This window comes from Marmota marmota, unplaced genomic scaffold, assembly GCF_001458135.2.
Source record: "Marmota marmota marmota unplaced genomic scaffold, marMar, whole genome shotgun sequence".
Lineage (NCBI taxonomy): Eukaryota > Metazoa > Chordata > Mammalia > Rodentia > Sciuridae > Marmota > Marmota marmota.
In genome coordinates, this window is record NW_025999990.1 from 48359332 (window position 1) to 48383020 (window position 23689).

Sequence of the window (23689 nt, forward strand, 5' to 3'; positions counted from 1 at the left end):
CTTTGCTCCACCACTGTCTCACCACAAGCCCAAAAGCAACAGGCCAATGACCATGGATGGAAACCTCCAAAACTGTGAGCACAGATAAACTTTTCTACTTTTTAAGTTGATTATCTCAGCTATGTTACAGTGATAGAAAGCTGCCCTACTTCATAAAAGTGACAAACCATATTTCATGAAAGGCATGACATCATTGGTTGTAAGAGATAACATCATGTGATGCAGCACTCTGCCAATTAAGCAATGACTCACACATTTTTAAAGACTGCAATTTGAATTTTCCACTTAAAAAAACTTTTAGACTTATCTAGGTATTCAATGCATGCATAAGGAAAATATAAGCAAATGAAATGTTCTAGGGGCTTCTAAAATTTTTCACACATACAGAATCCAACTCCACCAACCTGCATGCCCACTCAGAGTTACTGCTCTTTATGATTTTGCATGTTACCATCTTCTGTGTCCCCAAGAGCACAGGAACCACATTGTTTCTAAAAAGAGTGCTCCATGACTTCAGGACTTTCTTCCAATCAGCTGATCTCCAATGTCCAATTTTTGATACACATTCACAATCAAATGAATTGGACTATCAGCTTCTTCTCCGCCATGATGGTATTGTAAAACATATCCCAACTTCAGAGATGTTAAATGTGGGAGAAATAAGTTTGTTTTTAGAAATGATGAGATTTGAGGCCTGAATAAAATACATGGAAACTATTTGACAATGTAAAACCATAAGTACCAAAGCCCCAAAAGAGAGATCTACAACAGAAAAGAGTTTTTTCCTTTTTTTAGTTCAACGCTAGGATCAATACCATCTTCCAGGACTAATCCATTTCAGTTTTTGTCGACCTCCCATCTGCTTCCTCCCCTCCTCTCTGAGTATTCCCCCTACACTGATGTCCTCCCTGACACCAATTAGAGCTGGCAGGGGAGGACGCAGAACCCCCTGCAGTACTCCCCTCAAAGAAACCATTCTTTTTTAAAAATGTTTTTCATCTTAATACCTGCAGTATTCTCCTCTCTGATATGGAAAAACCTCTAGAAGTTACACAATTGGAGCTACAGACAGAGGACCAGAGTTTCTTATGAAGAGGATCCTGCTATTAAAAATAATGACTGCATGCGTGAGCATGGTAATTCGCATTTTTACATACACCACAGCGCTTCTTAAGCCATCCCATTTTTTTCCCCCCTAAAGTGCACCATAAGTCACAAATGGCCTCATTTTTTATTCAGTTCCATAAATACTTACTCAATACTTTAGGGGTTTCAGTGTCTGCTTGGTTTGGGGACAAAAGCTCAAAAGAAGTTCCCACCCACATCAGGCACTCACTCAGTGCAATTGGAAGAAAAAACACAGGAGGCAGGTTAAATATTGCATTTGTTTTCTATGTCTAATATAGACCTTTCTGTCTCTCCCCTTTCCCCCAACCCTTTTGAATCTGTAAGGAAGAGCTATAAGAACAATGCCTCAAAATGTCAGCAATCTTAAAATTAAATTGTCAGCTTTTTCTCTATACTGCAAATTACAAAAGAATTAGAGGTTTGGTGCTAATAGAAGCTTACAATCCTAAAGTGTGCAATTTAACCAATCATCTGGAGGTCTAAAAATGTAGTACCCAAGACATTTCTACCAAGAGATCTGCAGTTCTGGTACCTAATTTCAACTTCTCTACTTCCATCATCCTTCCCATTTTTCTTTTCTCTTTTCCTTTTGATTTGGAAAAGCTACACAATTTAGTAAAATCTGCCCTGAGCTCTCATATATATGTAATATCCTCCACATGAAAAACTGACAGTCATCTTAGCAATGAGATATAGAAAAGACAATGAACATCTACAGCTGCTCTGTGGATCTTCATATTTTTATGCTTACATATGTTAAATTCAGAAATCAAAACATCAGATGTACTTAATAGTTTCAGAATCTCAGTTCTTCCTTTTATAATTTATGCAACACTAATTTGAGAGAAACATGTCTCAGATCATCTCTGCACTAGAATTCTAAATGAGGATTAAAATGCTAAATTATAAAATAATTAGCAAATAAAACAAAAATTTAAATGGCAATCAATTACCTCAAATTACTGCAGGTATCACTACACTTGTGAAACCCCAAGCTTTAGATTTTTTTCCATTACCAACTGTAAGCACATCACTTAAAAACAAATGAGAAAGAACACTGCTTACCCAGAAAATGAACTGTACCTTTAAACTGACCACGTACTTTTAAAAGAAAACCCCAAGAATCTAAACCAAGAATCCTATTTTGGTGCAAAGAAGAGTAAGAAACAGATTGATCTCAATGCATTATTAAAATACTGACTCATTATTCTGATTCTTTAGATAATTTTTTAAATTATAGTATTTTCCTTCACAAAAGGAATATTCAATAATTGCTACTGTTTGACCAAAAACCTCTTCTTCCTTGATCTTTGAGACATATTCTCCCATGCAGTCTTATATTCACTCTTTTGGTCCAATTCTCCAAACAATACCTTGTGGCGCAGTTCAATGTGAGAAAAGAGTCTCATTCATTCATCAGGCAAAGTTAAAGCCAGGAAGATGCTTCAGACAGTCTGGTTTTGCCTGCCCCACCCTTGTTTCCTCTGAGCCACAGTGATGTCACAACACCAAGCAGGGCAATGACTTCACTGCTCCAGTCCTTGCTTCTGAGCACATAATTCTATACAGCCAGGGCAAATCAAATGACAGTAAAATCCTCCAGGAGCCCAGCGTGTCTGATGAATTCCCAACAAATTAGCAGCTAGCAAGTCTTCTGAAAGAAATAGATGCTGCAATTGCACCATTAAGGATCTCTCTAAATGAAGTGGTGCTAAAGATAAATTTGATTCATGGTTTTCAATGGTGCATCCATGCTCCATAATAAAGCTGACATCCAAAAGGAAAAATTGATGGGGTACTTGGAAAAGACTATGAGAAGTAAAGATGATCAGGGGATACTACTTAAGAAACCTCTCTCATTTTAGTCAAATTCTCAAAGAAAGAAAACACATTATGTTTCACTTGAAGTTCCATATTATTGGTGAAGGACATGAATTCTAATTTGTCAATTCTGAAACTTTTTAAAAGCACTAACTTAAAAGATGAATGCACATTCTACAACAAAGAAGAACACACTTGTACAGAAAGTTCCTGCCACATTTAATCCAATATATGGTAAATTAAGAAAAAAAGCCACAAAATGATGATAACATCATTTCTCTTAAGACTTGGATTGTTGCCCCTCTTCTACTTAGGTGGTTCCTTGATGCATCTGATGTATCAGTTTTTAAAGGGCAAAATATATATATATATGTAAATGTTTGCATCTGATCAAGTTTTTAAAAAATTCCTGATCTAATATTCTGACACAAATCAAAGTTGGCCCAAGTCCAAGCCCCAGGCAAATTGGTGACAAAAACTGCTTTTAACCTAAATCACATTCATGCAAAAGGAATGACTTAAAAATTAAATGTAAATATTTCACTGAGATGCTGACCTTTGACCTACAGCTCTTCAGTTCTTCACTTAAAAAGGGTTTATGAATTAAAGTGGCTTCTCTTGACAATGATAAATCATTTACAAAACATGGGGTTTTTTTTTTTCACAAAAGTGACTTAAGTGTTTTTTAGCTAAACTTTACGCAATAACTTATGCATCTAATTATTTTTCTTTCCTAAATCATCAGAAAATCATAATGCAAAGAGACAGTATTTAGCATTCAGCTTTTATTAGTGCCTTGCAAATTAACACATTAAAGCCACGCTTCTCTAATCTAGAATTGTTTTCCTCTCATAATAGTTTTGTTACTCCAAATAAGGTTTTAAAAGTTTGATGCCAAAATTAACATACTTTTTTAAAAATAAATACCCTCTCTGAGCCCAGATATAAATCACCTCCCAGGGCCCCACATTCTCTAGGCTTTGATGTGTTCCTTTGTTGTAATTGGTGCTGGGTTCACGGGCTCCCAGATATACGCGGAGTTTACCATTTTGTTTCCTTGAGCCTTTAAAACTCAGTGCGAAATTCAAAAAGAATGTTTTTAGCATTTGGCTTGACTACTCCTCTATTTGGAAAGTTAATGCTACTGAGACAAACTCCAGCACACCTGGATGCCTCAGAGACCCTAAAATGGGCCCAAAAGAAAGACAGGAAGGATATCTGCAAAAGCAATTCCGCAAGACTAATGTAAAAAAGCTGAAACACCAACTTAAACACGTAATGGAAGCACTGCATTAGCAGGACTGCCTGGCCCTCTCAGGATTTCCCAGCCCAGCCTCCACTCGTAATTAATACCACATGTTTTCTTTATCATTCTATTTGTTCCGCAACAATCTCTTCCCAACTTTAATCCTGGCCTGTAGAGGCAGGAAAAACCCCTAGTAAACTTCAGATCCCTACATCTAAGAAGAAAAAGGGAAAGAATGCTCCCCACCGCAAAGGACCACAGTTACAATTTACTAGGTAACCACACCCACCGCATTGCAGAAGCCATGAACTTGGCGCGGGGGTGAGAAGTGGGGAGAGGGAAGGGGGTAAGGAAGAAGTAGGGCGAGATTAAGGCAGGAAACCCGAGAAAGCGAGCCCCTGCGGCAAAAACCAGGAAACACTAGTCCAAACTGGCTGAGACCCCGACTCCAGCGGTCCCAAGTCCCGGCCTCCCCACCCCCACCGCCGCAGAGCCGCCTTCGCAGACACCTCCCAAGGCAGCTCGCAGCGCGGCAGGCAGCAGGCGCCAGGTGAGCAGCACCCTGCCGCGCCCTGGGCTGGGCCTGCCCGCGGGGAGGAGGCAGGGGTTAGGAGACCCGCAGGTGCCCAGACCCAAGAAACCTCGTTCTGACGCTTCCCTCTCCTCCCCCCCTCCCCCCAACCGCCGGGCCTGTGTTCCCGCTGCCGACCGGGGACGTTGCCCCAGTTTTGGGGGAAGAAGCAAGTTATATAAAAGCGGTCAGCTCCACTGTGGAGCAAGGATGCTTTGTGCCCCGCGCACCTTACCGGCCCCACGCCGCACCCGCCAGCGACTGCACCCGGGATGAGCCCGCAGTCGCTGGGCGCAGGGCCCCTCCCGCAGCGGGCCACACGCCCAGGGCGGCGCCGCAGTGTCGCCCCCCGCCCTCCGCACCTCCCAGCACGGAAAGCTCGCTCCCTAGCGCTTTCCCCCAACCCCTGGAGTAACTTAAAACATGGCGCCCCGAAACGGGAATTTGCGCAAATTGGCAGAGAAAGGACGCGGGGACAGAGTCGCCCCTTTCGGCCAGGGCTCCGAGGGAGGCCCCCAGGCCGGAGGCCGGGCTCAGGCTACGCGCGCCTGCCTCGGCGATGCTTCGGAGCGCCCAGTGGAGCGAGCAAGTCCCCCCCGGAGCGGAGCGCAGTGCACTGATGGCCCAGCCCGGCGGGGGTCCCGGGGCCGGCGGCAGTGGGGAACGCGGGCCGCGCTGCGCGCTGGGCTCCCGCAATTCAGGCGGCCGCGCGGCTCCGAAGCCACGCGTCAGCCGCACAGCCCAGCGCGCCTCGCCCCCAACCTCGGGTTCGTCCTTCGCACCTCGGAAACCAGAGACCCCCTTGGAATCCTCCCTCTGCGTGAGGCAGAAAAGTTACCTGGGGTCGGCCGGGAGGCCGGGCAAGCCGCTGCGTGGGGACCAGGCTCGGGCTCGCGTCCTGGTCGGCGGTGCGCAGAAGACGGCGTGGGGAGGAAGCCGCAGCCCAGGGCTGCTCGCCGCGGCTCCCCCCGCCCCCCTTGCAAGAGACACCGAGGCTCCGCGGAGCTGCGGCTGGGCCCACGCCCAGACAGGGTGCAAAGAAAGCCAACCTCGTCCCCGCTTCCCTCTCAGGCGCGGGGGAGGGGGCCACCGCAGTACTTTAGGACAGTTATATTGGAACAGCCTTCTCCGTCCTGGCGCAGCATCAGGCTCAGGGGACAACGCCTGGAGACAGTTGCCAATAGCCTTAGCCTTTGCATTTCCACTTAGGTAACTGCTGGGCCTCTATATCCCCTTCTCTTCTCCTCCCAGACCTCCCTGTGGGAAAGGAGGGAGGGGTATTCCGGTGACCTTCAGGTGAGTTATTTATTGGCTTAGGGACTGCAGAGTTTTTTCCCCCCCCTTTTAAAATTCAAACTGGATGTGCCTTGCACAGGATATGGGCTCCAGAAATGTTAACAGATAAGACTTAAATTGAAGCTTGATAAAAAGAGGTTTTCTGGTCTGTTAGCAATTCAGCTACTCTGTCCAACTCAGCTACTCAGCTTTCAGCAGAAATGGAAAGAAGGGGAATCACACACTGACTTGTAGGTGAAAGAAGATGGTCATTTCACAGTCTTGAAGCTCTAAGGCGTATTTATGTAAGAATTTTTAAGCCCTTTACAAACCACCCAGTCACCCCTTCACAAGCTCAAAGACAATAAGGGATGACAGAGGGATTCACAAAAATATTGCATTTACCAATGGGTGCCAAAGATGTGATGCAGAATAAATGCCTCTGGTGGAGATGAGTAGGTTGATCTTTCAGCCAGGCCTCAGGAAGTGGGGAGACTTGACCTGGGGTTCTAAGATAAGGAAGCTTCAATAGAAATGGGAGGTAGCATTTGATTACCTTGCCTTGGAAGGATGGTCAACTTCTATGAGGGACAAGATTGGAAAATTATCCTTACTGTATTGCTATAGAGTTTAGCAAACTACATTTTGTAGAAGACATGTTACTTCGGGAAATATTGAGTGAGAAAGTATGAATTAAGTCATTTTAAAAAAATAACCAGAGGGCACTTCAAAGATTAGAATTGATGGGCAAATACCAGGTTGGGAGGAGACTGTGGCACTGATCCAAGTGCCAAAGGTAATGAAGACCTAGACTCTTTCAAGTGATAGATAAGGTGACATTCCAAATATTGGATACATTGGAGGGTCACCTATATTGGCCTCAAGAAATCTACATGAATGTTAAAGACATACATATCACATGCACATATGTGGCAGGGTGTGTGTGTGTGTTACATACAAGATCTATGAATGAAGAAGCTCTCCTTTGAAAGTGGACTTGAACAAACCATATTGTTTACAATAAATACAAAGTTGTCATTATCATTAGAGACACAGATGGGTTCATACTTCCATTCATTTTATTGCAGCATTTTTGTTAATTTTTTTTAATTGCAAGCAAACTGTTCTCTCCATGACTCATGAATCTTAATCTTTGTGGTGATAAAAATCAATGATAGTATATGAATGACTTTTTCCTAAGGGGTAAAAAAGTTAGACTACTAGGTATTCTATTTCAAAAGTGAGAAATACATAGCTGGTTATCATAATAGTTCATGAGTTCAAGAATTGGAGTATAAAGAGAGCTGCTGCATAGTTTAATAGTAAATCTGGGAAATAATTATTATGAAACTCTTTGGGCTTGACCAAGGTTCTCCACTATTCTTTTGTGTTTGTTTTTCCTAGCACAGCTATGGAGAAAAATAAATACCAAACACATGAACGACACACGAACAGGGCATACCTCCCTTGGCAACTGGCTTGCATCTCTGAAACAATGCTGTCTTCCTTCTACCTTGTTAACATCATGCAGGATCCCATCTTAGTCATCTCTGTCTCCCCACAGTGCCTTACTGGGTACATTGCAAGCCAAGCACTTATTTTTGCTAAATCAATGAATGGACATTCAATAATGAAAGAACTACACTGACACTTTTCTTTAGGGTTCAGTTTTTTTCAGATAGAAAGAAAATAAAGGACTAGTTCCAGAGTTCCATGTGCTTCAATAAATTAGGGATCCATAAAACTATAAGACATATAATGTCTGCTGAGTAGAAGCAATAATGAAAACCCAAATTCTCATCAGCATAAAAAAATAATGAGATCTTCCATTTGAAAAGAGAAGGAAAGTGACAAAGTAGAAGCATGGTGGTGACACAATTAGTTAGATGTGGTTTCTTTTCTGGAGGTCTGATTTTTCCCTAGGTCCCTCTATCACAAAGAAACCCATTTAGACCCCCAAATAAGTCTTTATTCTTGTCAATGCAAAACTCATTGTGCTTTTTCAATCAGTTAAAGACAAAATAGTTCTTGGGCTCCCTGCCACCCCGGGAATACCTTTCACACAGTCCCAAAGTTAGTGCTGATTTGGTACCAGAGCTCAGTACTTTAGACTCCTAGTTAATTATATCCAGACAACACTACTGGAATGTTATGCAAATGTTGAAATACTTTGTGAGAATTATTTCACTCCAGTTTAGGTCTTAAGATGCCCATTCTTGTCTCCTCCACTATACTCAGGCTTACTCTACAGCACACTAATTTTATTTATGGCCTTCCTATAATTGCTCTACTGGAAGCCAATAAGCCATTCTAACTTCTAGCCACAGTGCAGCCAATGGGTGCAGCTTTTTTCAGGTAAGATGTGTAAACCTATACCCACACTGGAGAATCAGGATCCCCAGTGAACCTCCATCCAACCACAAGCATCAACAGAATACTGACTCATTGGGACTCTGCCTCCTCAATAGCAAGGATAACATCAACATGATAGCCAAGGGAAGGAAGGACAGAATTTGCAGGTTGTATTGACAGCCATGTTGTCAGCCTCATGACCTAAGAAACTATCCAAAATTTCCCCTAAATATGAGGACTGAAGGAATAGTGAAGCTTGACCAAACCCTCCAAATGTTACCCTTCTAAGCATGTACACTCATTTGTCCTCATTTATTCAACCTCAGCTGCTGCCTTAGTAAAATGTTAACAACACTTGCAGTAACTGGTTAAGGCTGATTTTATGCTCAGAATCATGTCAGGCACGAGAATTGCATTTCAAATCCTTGAAATCAGAGCAGGACTTCAGCCACAGCATTATTGGAGACCATAAATAAGAGAAATTCTGGGATGAATGCGTGATTCACAAGCAACAAGCTTATCCTTCTGAAATAAAAATTCATTTACGAGTTTCTAGGTTCTAAGAATAGTGTTAAGTTTATAGCTCATTAAGACTTCCAGATGCTGTCTTCATTCTGGTTGTGTATACACTACTTCAGGGGTCTGCATACATGCAAACCACAGATGAAAAATGAAATAAAAAGCCACTGATCAGTATGAATGCAACACACACTGTACAAACACATGTACATTAGCAGGAGCAAGATTGGACATACTAACACCATTGAGAAAAGTCATTCCCATTCATCAGAAATTTGTATTTCCCTCCTTTCTTTTTTATACTCTTTATAATAATAGCCATAATGGTGAGGCTAATAATTATTATGTGAGTTTCATTATATTAAAATATCCTTATTAATTATTTTTACATCCTCCACTTCTAGTATATTTTAGCCTCAGCCTCCCGAGTTGCTGGGATTACAGGCATGTGCCACCAAACCTAGTACATTAAGAATGTTTTCCATTTAGGGATGGAGATATATATATAAACAGAATAGTAAATATGAATAATGGGGGTTGGTCATCTGTAGTTTTATTCAATTCAACTCCCCAATAACATAAATTAAGAATGTTTTGGGGCTGGGGATGTGGCTCAAGCGGTAGCGCGCTCGCCTGGCATGCGTGTGGCCCGGGTTCAATCCTCAGCACCACATACAAACAAAGATGTTGTGTCCGCGAGAACTAAAAAAAATAAATATTAAAAAATTCTCTCTCTCTCTCTCTCTCTCTCTCTTTAAAAAAAAAAGAATGTTTTATACTGGGAAATTTTATATGCATGGTAAGATATAAAAGAATTGGAGTTGGTAATCTGTAATATTAAATTCAAGTTCCAAACAGATGATTGCTGCTGGGTTATGCCAAGATACTTAACATTTTAATCACTTCTCCCAAAAACGACATAAAATAAATGCCAGCGAGCCCCTCCATGTAGTAAATAATCCTAATCAGCCATTGTATTTCATTCCAACAGCTATCAACAAGAATTAACAGAGGAAAAAAAGAATGAGTAAGTAGGAAGAGGCATTCTGGCTTATTAACTTCCTAGTGCTATCTTCAGGTTTACATTGCCCTCTTTAGGCAAACGCATGATGGTTAACTTTTAGACTAAGAAGTCTACAGCAATGACTACTCTGAGGAAAAAAAAAATGTCAGTCTTGCCTCTTAATTTGATTTCTCTTTTCCAACACTTTTCCCCTTTCCAGTGGCCACAGTGATGTGTATTTGCCAGCGTGGTTACCGCCTGAAAATGGGATTGCACTGGAATCCACAGCTTCCAGAATGCTCTGGAAATCAATGAAAACATCATCTTCAATGTCTATGTCCCTTGAAATAAATTTGTTTAATAGGTCAAAGCCATTTAAGAACCAGCCATAGTGGTTCAAGATGTTATTAGGGATTTTCCTGAGTATGCAAAGATGACTCATTTAAAGGTAATAGATTGGAAAAGAATACTGGGGTTTCTCAAACTAAGTTGCCTGCAGTTTACTAAGTTACATATGTCAATAATAAATTTAGAAGGTGATAAACATATCATACCATTTATATCAGAGTGCTCATTAATAATGCAAATTTATGAATTCAGCCCCAGACTAAGCAAATTAGAAGGTCTGGGATGGGGTCCAAAAAGCAGGCCATTATGAACAAGCTCTCCAGATGATTATAATTCCCATTGACTTTTGAGAGCCACTGATCTAGGTGGCCAGCTGATGTAACACTCCCACAGGTGACAAAGGGTATACAGAGGTTCATAGAAGCTAGAATAGAAAAAAAAAATGGTATCAAAAAAGCCTCACTGTTACACCCAGGTGCCTGAATTGAAGATAGTCTACACCCCAACAGTCAGTTCACATTTTGCAGAAGAGTGATTGCTTGGATCCTGTCATTGTATGCATCAGGATGCAACAGCAGTTCATTAGCAGTAAGTATGGTAATAAATAACAATGAAAGATTGTTCTGTTCCCGGTTCCAGCAATAATTGCATTAGATGCCCATTTATTGAAGATTGCAGAAACAGTATAGCTCTGACCTTAATTCCTAAGCACACAAAACATCTTTACAAAGATGCCAAGGGATGTCTCATTAAAATGGGAAATGGGGGACTAATTGCTGGCATTTTGGGTTAAATATGAAATCTGACTGTTGTAAACCCATGAAATAGACACTTTAACAAAATTAATACCTCTTGGTATAACATAATTAAGGTAAAAAGGCATTTCTGTACTAACTAGTGAACCAAACTAAATAAATTGACCAGGGCTTACATCTTTCCATCCTTAGGCACAATGTAAGGAATTTTGTTTCAAAAAATATATACATCATTAATCAGTAAGTTAAATCAACAAGTTGGTGATGTTATTGAATAGGTATTGTGTTTTTCACATCAATTTGTAAGATTATTTTGATTTTTAGGGTTGATGAGACCTAAAAGCACAATAAATTTGAGTCTGGTTTTACATTTATATATATCTGATGCAACATGAGGAATGAGGGGCATCATAAATATCTTCTTTTATTAAAGTGGTGTTAAAGAATGAGATTTCAGGGCGAGGATATATAGCTTAGTTGGTAGAGTGCTTGCCTCGCGTGCACAAGGCCCTGGGTTCAATACCCAATACCACACAAAAAAAAAAAAAAAAAAGAGAGAGAGAGAGAGAGAGATTTCAGCTCATTAAAAGAGGGCCGCCATTCTAATATGGGTCACACTGTGTTTGAGCAGTAGACTCTGCAGCTATAATGTTCAAAGAGATAATACCAGATGACATCTGCGTTCTAGAAGAGATTCCTCTATCAAGAAGACATTTGGGCAAGATCATCCATGAAATGCTGTCCAACTCTAGATGAAATTGTTTTGCAAGAGTCTGTCACTCGGGAACCAGGGCATTATTGATTCTATACTATTTGAGGTAGCAACTCCAATTTTGACTTTAAGAAGATATGTGTCTTTTGAATATCCTACAAAACTTCTCTATTATGGATTGAGATAAAATTTGGCACTAGTTCATTGCATTTTCTTCATAAATCTCATGATAGTGTATACCACCTCTTTAGAAAGATTTCTCTGATTTATCAACTGTAATCTATTTTGTGTCCTACTGTCTCTCGTCTGACCTTTTTTGAGTTAACTTAGGTGGCTGGGCATGATACTGTTTTTTGAGTCAAATTATAAATATCCAGAACAGAAAACCATTAAGCTTCTCTCTAAATTTTTCCCGAGTGTCACAATGCCTATTTCCAAATTGAAGCCAACAAGCAATACATGTGCCACATTACATTCTAATGAGTGCCATTATGGCTTAATGGATACCCTATTAGGTAATGTTTTAGAATCACAGGGCCTTCAAATTTCCACTTTTGTCAATATCAGTATCATCTGAAATATTCTTTCTATTCTTAATCATGACTGAGCATTAGAAGAATCACTTGGGTTTTTAAAAACAGTAGATTTTTAAAAATCATGTTATATGCATATATAAATATACCACAGGGAATTTCACCTTTAAAGAAAAAGAACCAATCAAATACAAATAAATGGATGAGTGAAAGGAAGTCTAGCAGAGGAGAGGAAGGAGAACAGGGAGGTCAGGAACGAAAAGGTGGAGATCATGAACTGAAATTGAATTCCATGCATGTATGATTTTGTTGGGATGAACCTAACTACTATGTATAACTATAAAGCTCTAATAAAAAGAAAAAAGAAAAATATAGCATTAAAATAAAAAGTATTCTGTTTTAATTTAGAATTTTTAATACTGTATTTTCCCAAGAAATAAATAATAATATAAAAATTAAAAAAAAAAAAAAACACCACTAGCTAAAGTTAATTATCATGGCAGGGAGATAGGTACATATGGATTTGTGATATATATATATATATATATTTATATTTGTAGGTGGACACAATACCTTTATTTTATTTTTATGTGGTGCTGAGGACCAAACCCAATGCCTCATGCATGCAAGACAAGCGCTCTAACTGTGAGCCACAGCCACAGCCCTATATGATATAATTCTTTATACACTGGACATATTTGAATTATTTCATAATGTTATGATTTGGATGTGAAATGTCTCCCAAAAGCTCCCATTAATGCAGGAATATTCAAATATAAAATGATTGGATTGTGAGAACTATAACTTAATCACTATATCCTAGTTTGAATGGACTGACTGGGTGGTAAGTGTAAGCAGGTGGGGTGTGGCTGGAAGAGGTGGGTCACTGGAAGCATGCCCCCCCAAGGGTTGTTTTTCCTGCCTCTACAGGCCAGGATTAAAGTTGGGAAGAGATTGTTGCGGAACAAATAGAATGATAAAGAAAACATGTGGTATTAATTACGAGTGGAGGCTGGGCTGGNTGATACACACACACACACACACACACACACACATTCTGTGGAATTCTGCTCAGCCATTGTGGCAAAACAGATGGCATTGGAGGACCATCATGTTAAGTGACATAAGCTGGGTACAGAAGACAACACCACATGTTCTCATATTTGAAGCTAAAAAGAAGTTGAACTGATAGAAGAAAAGAGTAGAAGAGAGGTCACTAGAGGCTGGAAAGGATGGGAAGAGGTGGGATCATGAGGACCTAAATAGAATTAGATTTGAGGAATTGGCTCTAGTGCTCTTTAGCACAGTAGGGTGACTCTGGTCTACAGGAAATTTTTGTGGGTTTCAAAACAACTAGAGTAATCCAAAGGTACCCAACCCATAGAGATGATAAAAGTTGGAGGAGAAGGAAATGCTGATTACTATAATTTGATTATTATACATTATATATATATATATATATCAAGTTATCACATTAGACTCTGTAAACATGCATAGATATTGTGTGTCAATTTTTAAAATTCTGAAAAAAAAAGAATTTCTCAGAAGAAGAATGTCATAAAAATAAACACTAATAGGAGGTACTTATTTATATTTTTAAGAGATTACTCATTGTACTTGGTAAAAGGTACTAGATTAAACATATCTGTGCCCCACCTCTACGAAGAGAGCCGTTTTGGAGCACACATGGGGCAGGCTTTGGCAGTGTCTGCCATCAGATTTGTTGGTGCTCACACTAGGGAAAGCCTATTACTGTTCCTGGCTGCCCCTTTCCCAGTAATGTGTCAATAAAATGCTGGCATATTTCACAATTGGCATAAAGAACTCACATAGCACACAAAATATCATGACTAGAATTTCAACAACTCTTCAAACACCCCAAAGAAAAAAGAAATATCATCCATGGTTTAATTCCAAGTTCCTGTGTGATGTGGAGAAGATACTCATGAGCACTCATTATTTTAGGTGATAAATGATAGGAGGTTCTGGCATGTACTTTGCGATGAAATACATAAGAATGGTTGAAAAATTGGAGGAGTCTGAGGGAAATTGTGTCTAAACAGAACATGAACATTTTATGAATTGGCTCTAGCGACGTTTCCCCAGGGTGTTCAGGCGCTGGGATAACTACATCATGGTACCTTCACACATTCATCTCTGCTGTTATCCTGGGACCTTTGTAGTTGTCCTCCAAACAAAAGATATTGTGAGTCTCGTAAAACATCAACCAGACCACAGCACTCATTTGTTCAAAGTCCCCCAAGGCCTCCAGGACCTGCGTTATCTGCCATGGTCTCCTTACTCAATCACTCCATCCTGACTGCATCTACCAACCACATTCCCCTGTCTCTCTGGAGGCCCTGGTCTCTTTGCCTCTCCGTGGTTAACCAGGCACGTCTCCACCTTCGGCTTTTGTCCCAGCTCTTCTCTCTAATATGCTAAGGCCCTCACCTGCTTCCAGTGTTTGCTCACAAGTCAATATTCAAAGAGGCCTACCCCCATTTCCTTAAGATAATCATGACCAGGCTTCTGTGTGATAAAGGCCTGGTCTCAAACTTGGTGCTGTTAGGAGGTAGAACCTCTAAGAGGTGGAACACAATGGGAGATCTTCAGGTCACCGGGGGCATAACTTTTAAAAGGATCATAAATCCCCTTTTCTTCCTCTTTTTCACTTCCTGGTTATGAGGTGCGTGATTTTGCTCTGCCACCTGCTCCTTCCAGTGACTAACCACAGGTCCATAGTCAGGGGGGAACTGACTGTGAACTGAGACCTCCAAAACTGGTGAGCCAAACTAAGCTTTTTTCTTTGTAAGCTGATTATCTCAGGTGATTGTTATAGTGACAGAAAGCTGACTCATACCACAGGCTCCCCCTCACCACTCCTGCCCCCTTACTTTATTTGCATTTTTTTCTTGTTGCCTGACAAACCATTTCATTTCCATATTTATTATGTTTAATGTCTGTTATTATGTTTAATGATGTTGATCTCACAAAGATAGGGACCTCCTATTCTCCAGGTGTCCCAGTCACCTAGAACAGTCCCTGGCAACGGAGAGGTGTTATGATTCAGACTCTAAGTGTCCACCAAAGGCTTATGCATTAAAGGCTTGGTCCCATCTAATGGCACTATTAGGAGTGGTGGTTCTTTAAGAGATGGGGCTAATGGGAGGAAGTTAGGTCTTTGGATGTGTGCCCATAAGGGAATATGAGGACTTTGGCCCCTTCTTCTCTCTCTCTTTGCTTCCCAGCCTCCAAGAGGGGAGAAGCTTTGCCTCACCAAGTGTTCCCACCATGATGTTCTACTTCACCACAGGTCCCAAAGCAGCAGAGCCAGCCGATGATCATGTACTGAAACCCCTGAAACCATGAACCAAAATGACTCTTTCCTCCTTTAAGTTATTTTTCTCAGGTGTTTTGTCACAGTGATGAAAAAAAAATGACTAACACAGAGGCATTCGGTCCATGTGTGTTGAATGGAAAAATGAAAAGAGCAGCAGGGAGTGCAAAATATGGGACTCTGTGAGAAGGTGATTCGAGGGCCAGGTTCAGAATTGAAAGTTAGACTGCCCAGGATTGAGATTAGACACAAGGAGGGAACTGGGAGGGGAAAATTAAACCTAAGAGGGAGGGATGAATATATTATAAAAATGTGTATGGTATAGATATTTGACACATATTAATCCTCCCTTATGTATGGGGGACACACACCAAGACCTCAGTGGATGCCTAAATCTTCAGATAGTACTAAACCCTATATAGACTACATTTTCCCTGCATACCTTTGATAAAGTTTAATTTGTAAATTAGGCACAGTAAGAGATTGACAACAATAACTAATACTAAACTAGGGTAATTACAACAATATACAGAAAGATACATATGGCCTCTGTCAAAATATCTTATTATAATTATACTGTACTCACCCTTCTTTCTGACAGCAGGTAAGTATGGAAAGCAAAACCAGGGACCTGGGGGGACTCCTGCATATTGCTTCCATCCAATGATGGAACTGATTTGGGCAAAACCACCCTAAAAACCTCCCAATCCTCACTCCTGAACCAACTCAGGGCCCCTCTTCCATCATCCACCCAGAGATAAGAGGACAGAGTGGTGGAGCCACCCCTCTGCATGGGCCACTGGGACCTTCCCTAACAGCAGGGGGACAATGAGCATTTATCTTCTCAGGACAAAAGAAAATGTGCAGGGATCTGAGCAGGGCTGTCTTTGCTCCTGCGCCCAATGGCAATGACCACCGAAGTGGAAAATGTCAGATCATCTGAAGCAGAAGTGTCCAGACTAATATTAGTTCTCATATCAATGGTTGCCATGGTGATATCTATGAAGATTTGGCAATAATCAGGTAGTGGATCCTTTTCAGAGGGGCTGGTGAAGGGATAGAAGTCGCAATCCACCCTCCGTCCTCACACATCCCTCTCACCCCACTTACTCCCATGAAATGGCTCACTTCTTTTGATTGTACTTGGCATGCCCACGGAAGATGAATTTTAGAGTGTTTCATTTCGGGCTCGAAGCCTGGGCTGTCTTTCCATGTGGTCTGCATTAAGGTTTTATCTGGTGATTCACAGTCTTCTTTCAAACATCACCCTTCATCTTGCCTACTGATCCCCAGACGTTTCTTCCACCAGGACACCCAAGTTCTAGGGCCTCCCACCCTCCGGGAGGAATTGTCTCTATGTAGTAGCCATTGACTAATTTATTGCTACGGCCATCCTTCAAACACACGTTAGGAGATTAGGGGTGAGTATAGGGATATCCTAACCCCTCCTCCACCCCCACCACTAGATGGCAAGCTCTGTGAGGGCAGTGGCTCTCTCCTACTCATGTTTGTGTTTTCCCATGTCAGGAACAAAGCGTATTAATCCTAATAGAAACTGAAGGAAGCCCAGCACCAGGAGCTACTGAGCTTGGAGAACAAGGCCACTCATCAGTCAGGCAAAATGGAAACCCAGGCAAGGTGTCTTCCGGACACCTAGCTCTCCCTGATCTCCTTGTGGATCTGTTACCAAGTCCTGTGCATCTCCCTGGATCTGTCTACATCCCTTCTATGTCCTGTAATAGTGTCTCCTTGGGCCTCTAATCCACTTCCTTCCCAAATGAGTAAGTTCTCCCTGACCCTTCCAGGGTGCTTTCTGTCACATCTGCCACCACATTCTTATCCCCAGTTCTCAGGGAAAGGGCAACACTCCTCAGTGCCCAGAGTGCTCCCTTCCTATGCTCCAGGCAGCTAGGCCACCTTTCCATTCTTCGTTTTCAATGTCCCTTTGCTTTCCCGTGGTCACCACTGTGCCTAAGCACTGTCTGTGTGACCACTCAATCAAACACTGTCTCCTTTCACTAGAATCAAGTCCCAACGAGGAACCTGGGCCACTTCAGCCCACCACTGTGTCCCCAGCCTGCAACCACCTGGCATATGGGAGGCAGTGAATCATTTTGATAAACAAATATTGATGGGCTTCCATTTATTGGAAATAGTACAGCACCTAAATGTTTTTAGCCTGTTCAGCAGGTAGCCAAGGACTCCCTATTTCTGCAAAATGTAAAAGAACAAGCAAACAATTAGATGAAAAAAAAAAAAAGTCAACAAGGTTTTTTCAGATCTTGGACACTTAAGCGAGACTTATAATAGACACTCAAATATCCAAATATTTATCTACAGCATTTGCAAATATGGACTGAGCACCAACTCAGGGTGGGGGACAAGTCAGGCCATTAATGGTACTTTATCTTTCCAGAGCCCCAACCAAGCCACATCCCCTAGTGGCAGAGCTGGAGTAGGAATATTTGGTGTTGAAATGCTGCCCCCAGAGAGGGAGAATGAAGTGACCCAACTATTTGGTGCAGTGGCTCAACCTCTGAATTGCATTTGACTGACTTGCATTTATTCCCTGGATTACCAGCGTTTAATACTGTTAAGAAAGTTAGAGGGTAGGGCTGGGGTTGTGGCTCAGTGGTAGAGCTTGCCTAGCATGTGTGAGGCCCTGGGTTCAATCCTCAGTACCCCATAAAAAGATAAATAAAAATAAAAGGTATTGTGTCCATCTACAACTAAGGAAAATATTTTTTAAAAAAGAAAGTGCAGAAAAACAAGAGACATCTATACGGTGATCTGTGATGGACTGAGGGAACCCAGGACAGACAAGAATATCTCTGTCTGCCATGGACCTGGGTGGAGGACAGAGCAGAAATTCACAGACTTAGCCCTGCGCCTGTTCCTCCCTTTGCCAGTGCATGACCTCATGTAGGCTGCCTTGCTTCATCTCCTTTTATCTGCTTTCTCATCTCTAAACTGAGTGACTAAACATGCTTCAAGGATCATTGAGAGAATTAAATGAAATAATTCATGTAAAAAGCACTTAGGAAGCTCTAAATGCCACATAATGCCCTCTAATGGGGTATCGCACCATTGTCGTACATTGACTGACTCACAATCAAAGCCCTTGGCCACTCTATCTCCACCAGCACAGCCAGAGGGTCCCTGAGTTCTCCCTCTCTTGTTTCACCTCTATCAACACAGAGAAGCAGACCTTGAGCAGAGAAGCCCATGGAGAACCAGCACATTCAGCAAAGTGAAAGAGGAGGTTCACTTCTCAAAATTTTTGAATGGTTAAAGTGCTAGTTCGAGAGTCCAAAAGAAGTAGTTCTGCCTGGCATGGTGGCGCATGCCTGTAATTCCAGCAGCGAGGGAGACTGAGATAGGAGGATTCCAAGTTCAAAGCCAGCCTCAGCAGTGGTGAGGTGCTAAGCAACTCAGTGAGACTCTATCTCTAAATAAAATATAAAATATGGCTGGGGATGTGGCTCAGTGGTTGAGTGCCCCTAAGTTCAATCCCTGGTACCCAAGGGGGGAAAAATTACTTCCAAAAAGATATTGAACAACAGAACCATCTTTACTCACAATTACTACTATCAATTACTGAGCACTTACTATGTGCTAAGCACTCTGTAAGCTCTTTACATATATTTTATCACTTCAGATTCAAAAAATGCCTGTGTTATATCCATCTTACAGGGGGTTGGACAACTTGCCTGAAATCACAACTAGGTAAAAGGCCAAACTACACTTAACTGCATGGATAGTTTTAACATTGGAACTCCCTATCTTCAGGTATCCTATTCCCAGGTTCAATCAAACATAGAATAAAAAAAATATTCAGGAAAAAATGTGTCTGTACTGACTGTACACAAATTTTTTCCTTGACCTTATTCCATAAACAATACAGTATAACAACTACTTACATAGCATTTGTATTATATTAGATATTATCAGTAATCTGGAGATGATTTAAAGTATATAGGAGGATGTGTGGAGGTTATATTCAAATACTATGTGGGATTCTATGTAAGGGACTTGAGCCTCTGGGGGGTTCTGGAACCAGTCCCCCACATACCTAGGAATGACTACACTTGAGTAGTAGCTTCCTGTCCAAGAAGATGGCACTTCTTTGAATGTATATACTCAATATATTTATTTTTAAAAATGGTTAAGCTTCATCATATCTATATGAAGACAAATCACCTCAAATTTTCAGGATTAGTTGAGTCTGGGCTCAAATCACTAAGAACAGAGCTTTGCAAATGTACAGAAATTTCCAAGGCTGAGAGGAACAAGAATAACATCCTTCCAAGAGGGAAGCAGAAATAAGCCTAATAAAAACCTGAAAAGGGGTGGCAGATTATGACATTTGTATCCAGGCATGATTATGCTTTTGTGGAGCATATAGGCCTATATTATACAGAATTATTATATATGTTCTATATTTATTTAACTATATAAAGCTGCAACGTCTATGTGCTAAGAGCAGAGACTGGGCATTGAGAGCAAGTTTACGTGAGGCTCTGGAAGTTGATTAATCCTCAAGGCCTCAATGTCTTCATTGCAAAATGAGGATGATCATGTTCCCCTCTTCATGGAATACTTGAGAATCAAATACACAAGGCTATTCCAATTGTGCCCAACATGCAGTAAGCAAAAGTAAGTTAGTTACTGTTATTAACATTTATGTAAAAATACATTAAGTTTTTTGAAGAGTCATTATCTGGAAGAGGTCATAATAGGACCACATTCATATTCTACAGATGAACTTGATCTTTGTCAGTGTGTAATTCAATTAGACTACATCAAGTGTTTGAACATCAGGAGTATTCTCCTTGCCAAGATCACACAGTGTCTACAATTAATTAAATAATAGTTACTAAAGTGAAGAGTTTTCAAAACTATTTCTGTATAAGCCCTGGAAAAAGAATAATTTGGCATGCATTTCTTATGAAGATGAATAGACATCTTTTTTTTCCCCTCCAATAGAAGACTTTGTGATCTTCAAAATATTTGGCCACAGTTTTGCTTTTACAAAATTGAAGCAGCCACATTTACTTCAAAGTTACTGACCCAGAAAAATAGATCTAGTATTTTATCTGCTGAACTATCCCATATCATTTAGTTGGGTCTCAGTAAAAACATTATTTACAAATGAATGGAGAAAGAAATCTTCCTTGCTTTCCTATTTTGGAGCATTGATTTAAGGAGAGAGAGAGGGAGAAACACACACACACACACACACACACACACACACATGGCGGGGGTATACCCTAGAGGATCTACTCTACAGTATACGAAGCTCTTGCTTCTTATCCAACCTTACAATGTATTGGGATCATGAACACCCAGATAACTTAAGACAATGCTTCCTAGTAAAAATTCCCCAAATGGCAGTTTGTTAAAATCAAATCCCATAATTTATCCAGACTTCAAGCATGTCATGGATTAAATAGGCTTTTGTCCAGATACCTGGGATGCCAATCACTAAAACATTCTTTCTAAAGGAAAATGTCTTCTGAGTTCTAAATAATCAATCGATGAATGAACTTATAGATGTACATGTGTATAAATTCATGACCATTTGGTATAATTCAAAATCATCTTACAGATCATATCAATCACATAACATTTACTTGGTTACCTCCCTAGAAAAACCTATCAAGGATCAACAAGATTATTGAGGGTTTAATGACTGTCCCAGATTCTCATATAGGATCCAAATAAAATAGTTCTCATTTCCCACATAATGGATAGTTTTTCTAGTAAGACCAGAGAAAATGTATTCCATGTTCACCTATACAGTGACTTCAGTTGTCACATTCAAAATTTTCATTTTTTGCACTCTCTAGCAAGACCATGTTATTTAGCTTAGCATTATGTGATTTATCTTTTCATCTTATTTTGATCTTTAGCTGGAGTAACTGACACCATCCAGATGTGATAATACATGGCCCTCTCTTGACCTTGCCCAATATGACCTTTCCCCACAGAATTTCCTTTCCCTACAAGTACTGTCAGAATTCGTTTGCTGGCTTAGGTTCTTCCATAACTCTGACTTAGAAAAATGCAGAGAGTAATTTAAGGTGTTTGTGTAAAAGGATGATATAAAAATGGAAATAGCACAAGAGCTGATTAAAGCTAAACCTAAAATTAGATGGGTTCCCTTGATTAATGGCATAGCAACAGTCTGATGAGTGATGGATGAAGAGCCGCCACACCAACACTAATCTAGATGCACTAACTTTGAGAGTAGAAAAACTCTTATCCTCACCTTAAAGTTCATTTTTAAGAAGCAGCTCCCTCGAAGACAATTTTGGCAGCCCTATCAACTTGATAAGAGCAACTTTTTTAATTTTAACTTTTTCAAGCTGTATTCACTATGTAGGAAGAGACAACTGATTACCGAGCTCAGTCAAAGCCCCAGGTAAAGTACCAGTTCATCTAAATAGGGGAATTAAGCATACAGGTACTAAAAGTTCTAGAGAACACTGCAGGATGCCCCACCATACCATTTGCAGCACCATTCTGAAAAATCTACATTTGTTCAGGTACGTTGATCAGGAAGGGGAACATTTGCACGTTTATTGAAAGGAAATTAAATGGCGTGTTGTTATGTGACTGGAATGTTACATTCCATACTTTACAAGGTAATTTCCAACACTTTGTTGTGTGGGGGAGAGAGGAACACACTCTCTTCTGTGGTTGTCTTATGACCATATAAGGCAAATCTTCCATGAGAAGTCCCAAACTTCTAAAAGATTAGTTATAGGCTTCTTCTGATATTATACATAGTTGTAATTAATTTTTAAAATTTGCTTTATTTGCTGAGCAACCTGAGGTACCGGAAAGTAAGAAAGTACTTAACAAAAAAAGAGAAGGGACATATAAAAAGGACAGCAATGGAGCCAACCTGAAGAGCTTCTTATGGGAAGGGCCAAACAATTGGAATGAAAATATAAATTAAGCATTGTATTGGATTATAACCCAAAGAATAAGGTAAATACTCATGTGTTAATACTCTGTAAATAGATGATTAAGTAAATAAATAAAAAGAGGAAAAAGAAGACCTCTTCTTTACAGAAGAATTCCACTTAACAACTGTAGGAGGAACGAGGCAACTAGAAAAATCACCACTAGAAAACCACTGGAGTCATTATCAGGGAAGATCCAAGGAGGGATGAATGCTACAATTAGTGGGTATAAATTTAAATTGCATTGTTTCAAAGCATCTCCCCTCAAATATTTCTTAATTGCAAAGGGAAACATGTTACAAATGCAGTAGAGAAAGCCAATGGCCACCATCTTAACCAAGTGATCAAAGTTAATGTCATCAGTAATAAGATGCGGGGAGTTCATGTGGCCTGGTTATGGCGCAGGTTTGAGGGGGTGGAAAACATCACCTCTGTAGACTCTTCCCAGAAATGCAAAACCTGAATCTCATTGTAGGAAAAACATGAGACAAATCCAATTTGAGGGGCATCCTACAAAACACAGGTCTGGAAAGATGAGGAAAGACAGAATTGCCATTGATTGAAGGAGTCTAACAAGATTCCTAGTAACTCAACTAAAATGCAAAGCTGGACCTCAGATTGGAACAGAAAAAGGAAAAACTAGTGGTAAAACCATTCAGTATGAACAACATTTGTGTTTAGGTAATAGTATTGTACCAATGTCAAGATCTTAGTTATAATTGTTCTTTTATATTTATGTAAGATATTAACATTAGGGTAGATGGGTGTGGGATATAGGAGAACCCTGTATTTCTTTTACTCCTCCTCTTTAAGTCTTATTTCAAAATAAAAAGTAAGATGAAAAACATAAAAGATTAAGAAAAAAGAAAACTTGCTTTGCTACTGTGTATCCAGACCATGTTGTAGCTTAAAAGATGGACCTGGAGATAAATAACAAAAGTAGGGATTACAACTAGATTAAATAAATGAAAATTGGCCATATAACCTGGTTCAATTCCTCACTGGACCAACTATGAGCTGGTCCAGTGAGGAATTGAACTGTCTCTTTAAGGCTCAGCTTCTTCATGCATCAAGAGGGGAACCGGTAGGGTACTTGCCTCATAGAGCCAGAAAGGATG

At 40.4% G+C, this 23689-nt stretch overlaps 1 protein-coding gene across 28 annotated transcripts in view; it reads right to left on the reverse strand.

Annotated features, from left to right (window-relative positions):
- The window catches only part of Epb41l3 (erythrocyte membrane protein band 4.1 like 3), a 226521-nt gene that overhangs the window by 137468 nt on the left and 65364 nt on the right, over window positions 1-23689 (reverse strand). Inside the window, exon 1 of one of the 28 annotated variants that reach the window (XM_048806511.1) lies at window positions 5605-5818. The exons of 26 other annotated variants lie outside the window; for them this stretch is intronic. The gene's annotated coding sequence lies outside the window, so the exon portion shown is untranslated. Of the gene's footprint in view, window positions 1-5001; window positions 5105-5604; window positions 5819-23689 lie in introns of those variants that run through there. One more of the 28 variants, XM_048806512.1, reaches the window with a different exon arrangement.